Source organism: Poecile atricapillus, chromosome 12 (genome assembly GCF_030490865.1).
Source record: "Poecile atricapillus isolate bPoeAtr1 chromosome 12, bPoeAtr1.hap1, whole genome shotgun sequence".
Lineage (NCBI taxonomy): Eukaryota > Metazoa > Chordata > Aves > Passeriformes > Paridae > Poecile > Poecile atricapillus.
In genome coordinates, this window is record NC_081260.1 from 10,899,956 (window position 1) to 10,914,191 (window position 14,236).

Sequence of the window (14,236 nt, forward strand, 5' to 3'; positions counted from 1 at the left end):
ACATCAAAACAGCTACCCCATTTCCCCAAGAAAGGAGAACCTCTGAGTTGCTGCTTTGATGAAGTTACTGCTTTGATGAGTAACAGGAAAGTGCAATCCTCCAGAAACAAGTTATTGGCAAAACATGATGAACACAAATTGGTTTCCATCTTCCCTGGTTGTGCACCTGCAATGTTTAATAAGAATTCTGCTTGCATTATGTACATACATGCAAGAACAGTTAATTTTTCAAACAGTTATGGTCAAGAAAGCAAATTAGTAAAAGTTACTAATTAAGAGACATTAATGTTGTCTAGTAGTTCTTTCTCAAAACACAATAACACAAACAAAAGCAAGCTCTCTCTGAAGTACAGTGTTATATTTAGGAGATATTAACATGGAGAAACACAAGTTTATGACTTCCATTAAAAAAAACAAAACCCTTGAGACATACCTCTGATTACCTATTTGGGAAACGAGAACTGGACCAGTAAGATCAGATTCCTTCCACATGTTTCCACAAAGTATGCATTGATTGGAAATGTCAAAGAATCAAAATCTCATTAAAAGGAATTTGTCCTGCATTGATCTGACCCTCTGTCCAGTCAGCAGAAGTGTTGAGTTCTGTTTCTGCAGTGGAGAAATACCACAAATGGATGGTTAAGCAAAAGAGCAAAATATACTAAGGAAGAAGACATGTTTTAAGCCTCAGATAAAGCAACAGATCTATGATTTTTCATTATTGAAAGTTTTATTATCCAAGCAGGTTAGGGGCTGTTTGAGGTTTTTTTTAAGTTAGGAAGATGATTTATTAATCCTGTTACATGGTTCCCATCACAAACTGAAGAGCTATTGAGCCTGAGCCTGCTCCCACTCCGACCTGGTATAAAACTGAGGTGAAGATGAAGAGAAACAGGCTTTCAAATTACACCAGTCACATATTTCCTCCAGTGGGAACATTATACATGGTAGCACACCAACAGGCGAGGAGTTTAGGAGGCTTCAAAGCACAGAGGCAGTCTTTAAACACTTCAAAAATAAAGAGCAGCTCATGCAAATCCACATAGCTCCCAATATCACATCATGCCAATGGGAAATGTCACTTTTTCTAAAAAGATATCTATGTTGAATAGCCAAAGAAAATTGCAGGCTGCAGTTAAAAGGAAAGTTTCTATTTCCCAAAAGAGATGAATTAAATAATTTGCTGATATGAAAAAGAAGTGAAGCATAGAATTTCTCGACTGTCAGTTTAGACACAGCCTGGTACTAGATATTGCCACAAGTATCATGCCCTCCTTTGCCTAAGGAAGCAAATACTTGTTGTTTTCTCCTGATCTCTGCCACAGGTGTCCCCAGCTGATGGGCTCACGCCTCTCCAAAGAGCCCCGTTTTTTTTCTAAAGAAAGGAAGCACCTGCACTGAAATTTGCTCCACTGAAATACTGTCTCTGTTGTGACTTCCCTACCTGTCTGTAGGTGCTGCCTTCTTCCTGCTGCAACATCTCCCCACCCCTTCCTTTTTAGCACACACACTTCTCAACCTAGACTGTCTCTCAAAATCCCGCACAAACACATTTCCTCCTACTCATTTCTCACTCATTTCTCATTTCTATTCATTTCACCATCTTTTCTTCCCGGTTATTCTCTCCATCGTGTAAAGCTGTTTTACATCTTTCAGCAGACAGTGCATGCCTGACCTGAAGCTGTTCAGTTATTCTACCAGAAAACAATCCAGATACCACCCCAAGCTCCCTGACTCTCATGAGCTGCAACTGCTGGAGCCAAAATCATCATTCACTTTGTTAGATGTGTCCCATTTTTAAAATACTTCCACTAAAATTTTGTTGCTCTTGTTTCTAATGTGCCTCCCACATCTATTTTGGGACACCATTGTTATAACCTTACATTTCCTAATTTTGCTCCTCCTCCCATCCTGAATAATTATTTTCTGCTGGATGCTTATACCTTTAAGATACTTGTCTAATTATAGCAAAGACCCATCATTGTCACTTAGCTAACTCATATATCAGATTCTTTTCCTTCCTGGTGTTAACTGTATTCCCAAGTTACTTTATTTTTGAGATGGTCACTGTCTAGGAATGAAAGCCACAGAAAGATTTTAATTTTAGGTTATGATAGTGCAATCACTAAAAAATATCTATGGCTACCCCTAGTAGTTAAAAATTATACAAGTCAAAACACTTACTTTTGGTCTTCAGAGCAAACCAGGTGTCTAGTTAACACCATGCAGCCCAAATTCATGACCTACAGAGAGAGAAATATTTCCACACTCTCTACCTGCTGCTCTCTAGAATTTTTGCTCATGTTTGTTGCCAAGCTCCGATTGACTGCTGCTCTTTGCTGTTTCTTTGTCTCTCAGCGCTTCTTAATTCAGGAAGCTTATAAAACACTTAAATGCATGTTAGTGTGTCAAAAATTTTACAGCAATAAATTAGATAGCACACACAGAACAAGAAGTCAAAACCCACCCCTCATCCCTACGAACAGCTGTGGAGTCCCACTTTGCAGAAGATGCTAAAATTACACAACCTGGAGTCCAACCACTCGCTCTGTAACTTGACAGATTTGTCACCGATCGTTTATGCAATCACAGACAAGACAAACAGACTTGTTGCAAATTAGTTTCTTAGTTATAAACAAAAGATAATAGGACTTCCCTCTTTCCCAAGGGTTTAGAGTGTTGTCCTGGGTTGCAATGCAAGATGTAAACAAAAGTATATATTCTATCTGTTGAAATCAGATGGGGCATTTTTCTTTATCTCTTCCATGACCCATCCCTCATAACTGGGGGATATCTTTTGTTAATGGGCCAGCTGTTAAAACCAGGTGTGACAGTGTTCTTTATCTCTTCCACAGCCCATCCTTCCTCCAGGGGGTATCTTCTCTTAATGGGCCATTGAGTCTCACTGCATGACTGATAAAATTACATCATCTCACTGTGAGATGCTCCACCCAGGGGGAGGATCCAAGCATCTAAACCTGGATATCTTTGGAGACCTGGAACACCCCAGCAGCTTTTCTCCAGTGAATTCCCAGAGGAGAGAGACCGGATCCATTGACACCACTGGACCTTCAGAGGCAAACTACGGCCTTCTACAGGATCATTACTTCAACAGAACCAGGTCTGTCACTCCAGGAGGACTGCAGCCACCATTTAATAGAACTGCTACCAGCACTCTGACTAACAGGGTGTCAGGTTGTATTCTAACTCTGGCAGTAGGTTGTTTTTTCTGTTGGTTTTCTTTTTTATACTACTGCATTTTTATTTTTATTTTCATTTTCTTAGTAAAGAACTGTTATTTGTATTCCCATATCTCTGCCTAAGAGCCCTTTAATTTCAAGATTATAATAACTGGATTTACATTTTTTCCATTTCAAGGGAGGCTTCTGCCTTCCTTAGCAGACACCTTTCTTTTCAAAACAAAACAGATTTTGGAGCCAAACATGAGGCACGAGAGCATCTAGAGAAAAACGGGTAAAAAAAGGAATAACAGTTCTTGAGTAACCTAATTTTTTGTATAGGAACCTCATTAAGTGACATCATGTGGTCCAGCTTACCCTGATTTGGGTGGCACGTGGGCGTTGCTGTATTTCTCCCATTTGCAGGCCCTTATCTAAATGAGGGTCCTGTAACTAAGGCTACTGTGGCTGTTATCCAGTTTGCTTTATGGGTTAATAAGGTGAGAAATTTATAACTCATCTTAGAGGATTTTTAACTTCCTCTGAAAGGCGGGCACATGGATTCAGAGCTATCACACACTAAATGCATGTTTTTGGGGTTACTTTAATAATGGTACCTACTGTGAGGAAATGACACCAGGAGAAATTTTCCCTCAACCCTTCACCCAGCTCTTTGGGTCTACCCATCAATCTTCAAAGGGTTCAAAATCTTCTCTAAATGCTTATGATATCATACATAGTGGCTGGTGTTGTTGATATGCCTATTCTGTTTAGTATTCAGAGATAAGGGGAGATTGACTTAGATAACCATCCTGACACCTACCCCAGACACTAGGGGTCTCTGCCCCACACCCACCTCGGAAATGAACCACCCAGAGTGGGTGGGTGTTCTGGTGAGGGAGATAGGTGAGATGGGCCAGATGCTAAAGGAGTGCATTTCCTCAGCTGCTGGGAAACCCTCCCCCTGCCCCAAAGAGGGAGAGTCTGATGGTGCAGCAGTGGAACCCACAGACGTTACAATTGTCCAGGTTCCAGCTGAACCACAAGGGCAGTCACAGCCAGCAGCTGTTGTCTCTGTGGAAACGAGGAAGTCTAAGATGAAATCAGAAGAAAGAAGGGCCCTCACAACCTGCAGGGGAGCCAAAAGTTGACATCATCACTCAGTTCCTGACATATAAAAGTCTGTGTAAACTCCAAAAACACATTGTGAGACGGGTTATACAACCTGGTTACTTCGAGTCTTGGACCTTATGGGTACAGGCGTGCAACTGGATGGTGGTGAGGAAAGGAATGTGGGACCCAGAGTTTTTGGAAATTATTACAAACTGGCCAAAAAGTGAAAACTTTAGTCTCACTAATGAAAAGGCGCAAGAACAAGTGACACATGCTAAAGAAGCTCCACCATACAACAAATTGCCAGCAGAAAAAGCAGGTTATGCTTGTAGGAATCCAGAAATGGAGAAACAGTTCTCTGTTTGTCTTATTCTCCAAAAAGGTATTAATCTTGTCTGTCAATGACAGAAGGGCTTCCAAATATCCCTGGGTAAACCAGGATTTATGAAAAATTAAGTAGAAAGTAGTATAATGTTTAGTATGTCACTGAAGTGAAAAATACAAATTTTAGAGTGTTTAATGCATGGAGTAAAGATGGAGGGAAAAGGGTGTGGTTCTTAGCTCTCTTTCTTCCTTCTTCTCCATGATTCTGCAGTTAATACGAGCACAAAGAGTGATAGGTTGAAAGTTAATCACAGCTTTAGCTACATAAGTAGATATAGAAAACTTATTTGTTAATATATAAAAACAATACAATAAAAACAATGGATACAAAGATGAAACAGCCGCATGGTTCAGGGCCATTTTGTGCCTTCAGAGCCAGAGTGAGCCAAGTTATAGTGATTTGAAGTTGTGCAGAAAGTCTGGGAAAGCCTGCCAAGTATTTTGATAACATCCTAATAAACACAAGAAACCAGATCCTAACGAGGTTTGGAGTTTCCTTCCTGACCTGGAGAACTGAGATAAGTGGAGCTCCCCATGAAGGAGTATCCCAAAAGAACACAGCCCTGAAGAGACCAAGATCCCACAGCAACAAATAATACAAGAAGTAGTACAAAAAGAAATACAACAATGCTCTTTTCACTGATGTTCCTGTTGCATCGTAAGGATGAACTAGAAGTAGAAAGCAGCTGTTTAGAGCCCAACACGAGAGGTTGCACAAGATACTGAAGAAGGTAGATTAAGTCAACTTGCTGAACTCAAAGCCGTTCAGCTGGCCCTAGATATTACTAAAAAAATAAAGTAGCCAAAGCTCTACCTCTGATTCTAAGCTCTACACTGATTCATGGATGACAGCCAATGTTCTGTGGGGTTGGCTGAAAAGATGGAAAAAGGCCAACTGGCAGCATAGGAGAAAACCAATCTGAGCTGCTAATGAGCAGAAAGACATTGCCACTCAGGTAGAGAAACTACCTGTGAAGGTCCGTCATGTAGTTGCCCATGTCCCCAAGAGTCGGGCTAATGAGGAGCACCAAAACAATGAGCAAGCAGATGAAGCTGCAAAAATAGAAGTGTCACAAATAGACTTAAATTGGCAACATAAAGGCAAGTTGTTCCTAGTTCGATGGGCTCATGATGCCTCAGGTCATCAAAACAGAGATGTCACCTATAAGTAGACACGAGACCAAGAGGTAGCTCTAACAACAAACAGTATTTCTCAAGTTGTCCATGACTGTGAGATGTGTCCTGAGATCAAACAGGCCGAGTAGGTGGTTTTTTTGTTAGTTTTCTTTTTTGTACTACTGCATTTTTATTTTAATTTTCCTAGTAAAAAACTGTTATTACTATTCCCATATCTTTGCCTGAGAGCCCCTTAATTTCAAGATTATAATAATTCAGGGGGGAGGGGGTGGTTTACATTTTTTCCATTTCAAGAAAAGTTTCTGCCTTCCTTAGCAAACACTTATCTTTTCAAACCAAAACAAGAGTATAACTACCTTGATGATTACAAGGTGCTCAAAAACTATGGCAGTGGGCCAATATAAAATCTGAAAATAGTGATACCATAAGGAGTAAGGTGTAACATATTCATTTTGAAAATGTGACCTTCTGTCATCAATCCTTCTTAAGCTAGAAAGGGCAGATCAGGATTTTTCAATTTACAAGCTTGAAAATTGCAAATTGGAAAGAATTCACTTCTGTCTTCTACTGTGAGATAACCAAGTATGAGTGACAAGAAGACATGTTCCAATTTTATTTTCTTTTGAAAGCCATTTGCAAAAACTCCTGTTCTCTACAATTCTTACAGTGAATCATTCTGAGGTAGAAGACAAGCTCTCAATAGTGATATGAAGATGATAAGTAGACATGCATTTCAATCAAACACATTCTTCAAATATGGCATTTTGTAACAAAGCAATTGTTTAGTGATTTTCCAAGTTAATGAGCCAAAACCAGAATAATTAATGTCAATGGAAGATGAACCCTTAGAGGTAGTAGGAATTACTGCCATTAACACATAATATTGTATCTAATAATTCTGATTTTGAAAAGCTCCTGTAAAAAACTGCATTACCAAAAGGAATTACTTGCATTCTCTACATAGCAAGAAACAATTGGAGACAAGACCTTTGTTTCCATGTATTTGAGTTGTGACAGAATTAATGTTGTGGAATTGATGTTCAGTTCCAGATACTTCTTTGTTTGATTTTCAAACTGACAAGCATTACTTCTTTCCAGTTATGATTGAATACAGCTGTATCTGAGAATGTAGTTTTAAATACTGTGGAAATATCAAATAGTCCTTCAACAATATTTTTTCTTTTAACAAGTAGTATCCTATAGAACAATGCATATTTGCTCATAAATGCTAGGAAATATTGTCTTGCCATGGACTCTACCCTAATTAGTGTGATCTAAACTTAGTCATAAATCACACTTTGTTACATAAACTGAGCTTTACTCAAATGACATACTTTAAAACCATCAAAGCTAAAATTAATGTGTGGAACTACAAGGCCCACATGCTCTCCCCACCTTCCCTACTCCATTGTCCATCCCACACTGTGTCTTCCAAAACTAGTTCCTTTCTCAGTATTCCTACCAAGTGTTCAAGGTAGAGCATGTTATGCACTCACAGACACATTGTTCTGTAGTGAAATTCTACCTTCCTTTGGTCTGAATGGAGATAAAATGAAAACCTTCTCCATGCTGCCAACTAGGTATGGAAATTCCCATAGATGTAAATATTACCTCTTTTCTTGACACAGTAAGTCATTCTTCATTATCAGAGTGAACACAGCATTGTGCAGAGATACCCAAGAGATCTCTCAAAAGCCACTCTAGGTCCTAGAAGCCACAGCTCAGGCCAACATAGTGTCAAGTCAGGTACCATAAATATGACTACGCTCCTTCCTGTACCACTGCTGCCACAATGGGCACATATTCATTCATGGGGATCAAACCTACCAGCCACTGTCAACACAGAAAATTTCACTCAGCAAACAGAGACCCTGTGGTGAAAAATACACAAGGTAATAGTAAAATCCAGATTTGTTCCTGGGGACATCAGAGAAAACCAGCAAAGACAGGACTTCACAACCATTCTGTGATTCTGTGACTTTTTTTCCAAAGTACAGGGATAAGTTTCACACTTGTTCTTGGAGCTTCAGAATCTATGATATGTGTTTGCTTAGTTACAGGAATCAGGCAGAGAGTAAAAGTTCACATGCACACTAAGTGGTACATCAGGCTACATTTAATAATTCAAAGTGCTCATGTGTTTACCATGCATGTTTCTGGGAAAGAAATAGTAGCTGTTTGACTGTAATTAGTTGTAGGACTTTCAATAAATTGAAGATTAAGAAGTGCAAGGGCAGACAGAACACATCTTCTGTAGGTCATTAGCAAGATCAAACACAAAACTGTCAGCATTTATGCACTTGAGGTTTGCAGTGAAAAATAACAGACTTCAGCAAATGGCAGCATTATCATTGCTAAAGTCACTTCTTAAAAAGGACATCCTCACACAAACCCAGGGCATTTCCCAGGTAAGTGCTACCCAGATCAGGTTAGTACAGTTGCATTAAGACAGATGTTCACTACTCCTCCACCTCCTCTCCACTCTTCACACCCAGGTTACAGGACAGGATGAGCAGGTCTTCCAAACTTTGCTGCAGAAAATTCCTAGGAGATCCCAACTGGTATAAGGCAGCAAATTTCAGCTTGCACCTCCAGATGTCCCAGGGCCACATAGACTGTACACAAAGCTCAAGTTTTGCATCTTTCTCTGTCAAGCTACATACAGAATATACCAAACAGGAGCTCTCACAAGTCCACAGAGGACACGGAGACTGAATTCACACAGTGCCAGGACTTTGATCCTCAGCAAGGGCACAGTCCCAATGTGCTAAGCAAGGGCAGAAGAGCAGGGCTGTGATGGCCACAGGGATCACCAGAGGCAGGTCAGTAGGGCAAGCGAAGAAGTCAGCAAGACAAGGTCAGGACCAGCAAGGTACATAGGCATACCTACAGCACAGCTCAGACCAGAGCCAAAGGCAAGGTGTTTGAGCTGACAAACACCTCCTGATCCCTTTCATCTGATTTTAATTTTGTGGACTCATTGATCCCCCCCACCATTGCATCCTGCAAATATGTTGACACACCCACACCCAAAGCATTCTAATTTGAGATTCTTAACCTTTCCAAAGAGCAAATACCGTCCTGATATATTCATGTTGCATTCAACTCATTAATCTCCCTACTTGCCAAGGGCACTCAGAATTGAGCAATAGCACCAAAAACATCCATCCTTTTGTCACGAGCATCCCCTGGGATGAGCATAAACACTCACTCACAGCAAGAGGCCAAACCAGCATTCACAGAAAACAGACTAGTGCACTCCCAACATACCTACTTCTAACCTTTGTCTCAGACATACAACAGGGAAATTCATATAAGAGGTGCCCTTTTTATATTTTTATGCATTTTGGGGGAAACTGGCCTGTTTTCCTGTCTCCATTCATTTCCTCCTGCTCTTTTAAGTCAATAGAGGCAGTTAATCTTTCTTCAGTGGGAACTGTAGCAGCATCTTATTTTTAAGCTATTGATCATTCCAATGTCTGTGTGAAACACCTAATGTAACATAATTCAGTCAAGGAAAGTATGAAGACTGACAGTCAGGGAAGTCTCTAAATGTTTTCATAGGAGCCAGCCCCACAAAATTAAGAAGAAAACAGTAAAAAAGGAGAAGCAAGGAGCAAAATTAAGCATTTTCAAGTATTTGTCGCAACTGCTTCCTAAAGACCTTACGAAAGGCCAGGAGAAGGGAAGTAATAAATTACATGCAGGAGTAACCTTGCTAACAAAGATGGCTCTTTCTGCACTTAATTTCAATAGCAGACATGGTACTAGTCTGGGATTCAAATGGCAGATACCTTTCCATAACTACAGATTTCCCTGATGTTCTCAATCAAGTCTCTTTATCTTTATTCTTCTTCCCATACTTGCCTGCTCTTTCCTTTCAAAATGGAAGCTTCCAAAAAAAGAAAAAAACTTTGAGAGCAAAGACTTGTTCACTCCTCTTACATAACTGCATCTTCAACTGAAGTCGAAGCTTCAACACATTACCAGAACATACTTACTCAAAACATATATATATGATATATATACATATGATAATGGAGAAAATTAAAACTGAAGCTATTGTGACCACTAGAAGGTCTGTTCAGTTATAACAGGAATTCCAGTATTCCTCATCTCCCACTGTCTCCATGAAGAGCTCAAGAGAAGGATGCCTGCAAAGATGCAGGCACCTCTCCCTTGACAAAATCAATTACTCACATCCCATGTGAGCTATCATCTTAACATTTGGGAAAGCAATCCTGGGAGGACAATGCTGTGCAAATACTTGAGGAAGCACTCCTGGGAGGAAGATTCTGTACAGACAGAGCTGCTGCTGAGGCAAAATTGAGAGTACAGTCTACACTACTGTCACAGCTGTGGTGACACCTAAGGCACCTCTGCTTCTAGGTACACATCCAGCCTAGGAAAGCAGCCCCAGTACCATGGAAGATGGCATAGCTTTAGTTTTAGACTGGCTTCTATACTTTTGTCGTCAATAAATGAAAAAAAATGGACTCTAAAAGCAAATAGGAATTTAGGGCTTGTTTGAGGAATTTTTAAAAATTCTTTTCTTCTACATCCTAGGTTCAAGAATAGCCTAAGAAATGTTCTTTAAAATTATTTCAAGACCGATTAAAGCTGACAAGAAACTTCAGGTAGAGGAAATCATCTTAAATTCAGAAGTTCATCAAAGGCTGTGTACATTGTACTTGAAATCAATAATCCTGCACGATGTGCAGCCTACAGTTCCTTCCTTCTCTCTCACAGCAACAAAATCACATTTGGGAGAATGCTCCCTAGATCTATCCAGCACAACTAATAACAGCAGAACCCTGAGCCAACTCCAGATTTGGCAGATGCTTACAAACAGAGAACATACCATAACCACTGACACCAAGCAGTCATCAGTGCTGGTGGGGTTGGATGTCCTACTGAAGGCCAAGTTGACTCCAAGAACAGCTTAGGTACCTCTAACCACGCCTACAGTGCCATTCTTCTGCTTTCTTGCTCTCTTGGGAAAAGCTCCCCACCACTTTTGACCAAAAGAGGCATTTGAGAATCTCAAATCCAGCCCTGGATGATACAAAGTGAACCTTGAGGCTTCTTTGTACTGCTTCAGTCAAGGGATACATCTCCTTGATTACTTCTGCTCAGTCAAGATGCAAAACTATTCTTGCTAAGACTTGTCTGTCTCACTGTTCCTTTCTTTGACAAATAAATGCTTTTAGAATGATCTGTTTGTTCAACACATCTAGTGTTTGCATTCAGAAGAACACAAAAAATGGAAAAGGTTCTGCAGATTTCCACAATGCTATCACCTCACAATAAAAGTCTATGGGACATGAAAGTCCATATATTTTCCATTTCTTACTAGAGTAGTAAGTAAAATAAGATGTTTTAAAATCTAAAATGATACAAAAGTATCAAAAAAAGTACAAGTACCAAATGTAAAAGAGTTTGTCGTGGTTTTACCTCTTATTTGACTAACTTGCTTCTAGCAGTTCCTGACCAAGGCCTTTATCAGTTTTCACAAGCGCAAAAATGAAGGTAAAGGATAGGACAGTCCCATCAACTGATATTTTCACTCATATATTAGACATATTTAATTTCTAACTTCAGAAACTAATGACAGCATCTACTAAATTCACCTGATCAGGGAAATACAATTAAGCAGAATAAAAAAATAGCATATTCTAAGATATTGTATAAGTAAAGAAATTTCAAACTGGGATGAATTCAGTATCGAAATAGCAACTGAAGTGGCAACCCAGAGCTGGACATTAGATCAAAGGCTCTCTGTCTCCAGACCCATTTGAGATGTATTTGCATTGCTACCAACAAGACAACCATTTACTTGTCATTATTGTCACCAGGTCACATAAGAAATTATTATCTTAACTGTAATACATATTATTTAGTAGGAGCCCTTGTGTGATTCTCTTGCAATAATTCATGCTTAAATTTATGGGAGGCATAAAATTCCTGTGGCAGAGTGCCTGTAAGGGAACTAATGTATCTTGTATGACAGTTATTGACAGCAAAAAGGACTCTTAACTTGCAATACTTCCTTGTTAATTGGTGCATTTGGTCTCAAAGAAGACACATTAAATAAATGTTTCTCAGTAATTTCCCTTTCTTTGAAATCTACAGTGAAGTTGACAGTGACCTCGTTTGGACTTTATCATCGGCTTTCTATAACAGGTTCCTTTAATCCCCACTGGGTAGATTGGAATGGACCTTTAGAAAAGATCACTTACAAAGTACCATCTCCAAGCTTCCAGAGTCATTCAAAACTCAAATTGCAGCAGGTGCTCACTGTGGGTTGAAGTCTCTACATCTACATACAGGAATATGAAGTTAGAGCAGGAATAAACAATTTTACAGTAAGAACATTGCCTTAGCAAAGGAACCTGCAGGAACAAACAAATACAAAACCACTGCTCTGACTCATTATAGTATCAGTCTGAAGGGAAAGGAGACAATAATATTTTTCTCTACTAGATTTGTTCAAGTCTTTTTACTCACAAATGCCAGCATTGATAAATGGAGATCCTGAATGATGTGCTACAGAGACTGCAGGAATCTTCTGCCCACATGCATGTACATATTCAATGGTGCTTTTTGGTAGCAATGGAAGGGTCACAGAAGTGACTTCTGTGAGAAGCTGCTGGAAGCTTCCTCCATGTCCGGCAGAGCCAGTCTGATGGTTCTGAAGATGGACATGCTGCTGACCCCATTAGAGATGTTGGTAACACCTCTGTGATGACATTGAAGAAGAAAATCAAACCAGCACACGGGCAGTTTTTCCCAGGGGTGGCCAGGTGCCGCCGCCAGGGTCATCCCGGCCCAGCCCGCGGCAATGTGCCACCGCAGCCGCCGCCATCTCGGTGCGGCCTGCAGCGAGCCTTGCCTGCCTGGCCGACCCCAGCCGGCCCCGCCGCGGGCACAAGGCCGGGGGCGGCTTCTCCTTCCCGGTGCCCTGCGTGAGGAGAGGAGTTCAATAGCGCCAGCGCCGCGGCCGCCACCGCCCACACAATGGCAGCGGGGCCACCTGGCCGGCAGCGAAAACGTGGCGAGTGACTCCCGACACTGAACCCAACCCAGATCAATCTCACAGCGCTGCAAGATCCCGTAGGAATCTTTGAATTGCTGGAACTTGTTGGCTACGGCACCTACCGGCAGCAGTTTTTCTTTGAGACAAAGAAGAGGAGGAAGAGAAGACTTGTGAGGGAAAACAACATGGTGTCACCAAGGTCAATGAAAAACAAAACGGACAAGGGAGGAGGTGCTCCAAGTGTAGGTGGTCCGTGCTTGGCGGAGCCAAGATTCCTGTGCAGGCCGTGGTGAGGAGCATGGTGAAACAAAGTGCCCCCTGTAACACCTGGAGCCCAGGGGGATGCAGAGATTCACTCGTAGCCTGTGGGAGAAGTGCTCACGCCAGAGCGGGTGGGCGCTGGAGAAAGCTGTGATCCAGTGAGAGACACAAATAGAGAGAGAGGACCCCGGTTCCAGAGAGAGCAGCCTGTCCTTAGAGGTCTGTACCCTGTGGATGAGTGATCCACACCACAACAGTTTGGGAAGACTGTTTGCCCATGAAGGTGTTATAAATCCGTATTGTGATATTGGCTTTCACAAGTATTAGGATGAATATTATATGTTAAATACTTTTGGCTATGTATGTACTTTTTCTCTTGCTAACAAATTTTAAGTTTAAAGGAATTTCGTGGTACAAAGCAAGGAAACCCCAGAGGGCAAAAAACATTGGGGCCCAAGCTGTTATCAGCAAAAGGACAATGGAGAGCAGGCTGTTATCAGCAGCCAGGACCAGGCTGTTGGCAGTGGAAGGACATGAAGCCCAGCTGTCACCAGTGGCAGGACAAGGGGCCCAGACTGTTATCGGCACTGACCGCTTGGGAAGAAAGGAAATCAAATTCAAATAAAATGATGATCAGCGAAAATAAAAACCATATGAAGCATGCTCTGAAGAGGCGGGTTCAGGGCATAACCATGCAAAATGCTTCTTAGAAAAGTTTGAATATGCATTAAACCCTCACAGCAGGAGGGGATAAAAAGAATGTTCCAAAGATATCAGGTGTGTTCCTGGCAACGCGCCATGGGCACCTGGCCATTTTAACCCTTTGCTTTATTTCCTTTCTCTCCTAATTGTCTTTTTGTTTATATTAATTTTTTTTATAATTTATTAAGAAAAGTGAATCTCGTTTTTCACAGGAGGGACTTATGTTGCAGCAGTTTTGGCAGGACTGCTGCCCATGAGATTGGAGCCACACTGGAAAAGTTCACAGAGAGCTGTCTCCTGTGGGAGGGACCCCACAGCACAGCAGAGGAAAAACTCCTCTCCCTGAACAAACAGAAAAAGATTTCAGGTGACAGTCTGACCAAAACCCCCATACCATGTCTCCCTACACTGTCAGTGGGGAGGA